The sequence below is a fragment of the Mus musculus genome, chromosome X (genome assembly GCF_000001635.26).
Source record: "Mus musculus strain C57BL/6J chromosome X, GRCm38.p6 C57BL/6J".
Lineage (NCBI taxonomy): Eukaryota > Metazoa > Chordata > Mammalia > Rodentia > Muridae > Mus > Mus musculus.
This window is the reverse complement of record NC_000086.7, coordinates 124469246-124470982: the sequence shown is the minus strand read 5'-3', so window position 1 is coordinate 124470982 and position 1737 is coordinate 124469246. Positions and strand designations below refer to the sequence as shown.

The 1737-nt window shown below is 40.6% G+C and overlaps 1 pseudogene; it reads left to right on the top strand.

Moving 5' to 3' along the window:
* Nucleotides 1-599: 599 nt before the first annotated feature.
* Nucleotides 600-1037, top strand: Rps12-ps11 (annotated as a pseudogene).
* The last annotated feature ends 700 nt before the right edge of the window (nt 1038-1737 follow it).

Below are 1737 nucleotides of genomic sequence, written 5' to 3'. Positions count from 1 at the left end.
TCTCATGCTCATGGACTGGCAGAATTAACATAGTAAAAATGGCCACACTACCAAAGGCGATCTACAGATTCAATGCAATCCCCATCAAAATCACAACAGAATTATTCAAAGACATACAGAGAGCATTTGTTAAATTAACCTGGAAAGAGAAAAAAACCCAGGATAGCAAAAAAAAAAAAAAAAAAAAAAAAAATCCTAATGATAAAAGAATGGCCTGGGGAATCACCATCCTTTTTCAGGGGCCATATAATGTGACAAGCTAATAACTAGAAAGTGATCATCCTGAAATGGCCTGTTTCAGATTATTATATAATCTTCAACAGGTACACCCTTATTAAGCAAGGCTGTATAGGACTCATTTTAGGAAGGAATCCTGCTATTAATATGCTTTTCCTGTTATTATTAAAGATATATAACAATTACTAAGTATAGCACACCACTTTAGAACAGATCTCCAGAGATCCACGATGATGTAATGTCCTGTAGTAATGTTTCATAAACACATTGATGACTTAAGTCTTAAGAAAGATTCTATAACTTTTTTTTTTCCCCTGCCACTGCCGACTTGCATGGAGGCGGAAGCTCGGGTACGTTCAAGATTCGGCATCACCCGTGATTCACCGCCATGGCCGAGGAAGGCATAGCAGCTGGAGGTGTAATGGACGTCAAGACTGCTCTACAAGAGGTGCTGAAGACAGCCCTCATCCACGATGGCCTAGCATGTGGCATACGCGAAGCTGCCAAAGCCTTAGACAAGCGTCAAGCCCATCTGTGTGTGCTCGCATCCAACTGTGATGAGCCCATGTATGTCAAGCTGGTGGAGGCACTTTGTGCTGAGCATCAAATCAACCTGATAAAGATTGATGACAACAAGAAATTAGGGGAATGGGTAGGCCTCTGTAAAATCGATCGAGAGGGCAAACCACGGAAGGTGGTTGGTTGCAGTTGCGTAGTGGTTAAGGACTATGGCAAAGAATCTCAGGCCAAGGATGTCATCGAGGAATACTTCAAGTGCAAGAAATAAATAAATTTTGGCTCATTAAAAAAAAAAAAAAGAAAGAAAGAAAGAAAGATTCTATAAGAATTCCTAAAATTATATCTGTGATTATTAAGCTCTTTTATAGTTGGACTGCTAGTAGGTCCTTTTCTTTCTTTTTTATTAGATATTTTCTTCATTTTAATTTCAAATGCTATCCCTAATGTCCCCTATACCCTCCTCCCTCCATGGTCCATAAAATACCCACTCCTGTTTCCTGTCCCTGGCATTCCCTTGTACTGAGGCATATGATCTTCACAAGACTAAGGTCCTCTTCTCCCATTAATGGCCTAAAAGGTCATCCTCTGCTACATATTCAACTAGAGACACAAGTTTTGGGGAGTACTGAGTATTTCATATTCTTGCTCCTCCTGTAGGGTTGCAGACCCCTTTACATTCTTGGGTACATTCTATAGCTCCATCATTGGGGGCCTTGTGTTCCATCCTATAGATGACTGTGATCATCCACTTCTGAATTTGACAGGAACTGACATAGCCTCATAAGAGACAGCTATAAGAGGGTCCTGTCAGCAAACTCTTGCTGGAAGATACAATAATGTCAGTGTTTGGTGGTTGCTTATTGAATGGACGCCCTGGTAAGGCAGTCTTTGGATTGTCCTTCCTTCCCTTTCAGCTCCAAACTTTGTCTCTGTAACTCCTTCCATGGGTATTTTGATCCCCATTCTAAGAAAGAACAAATT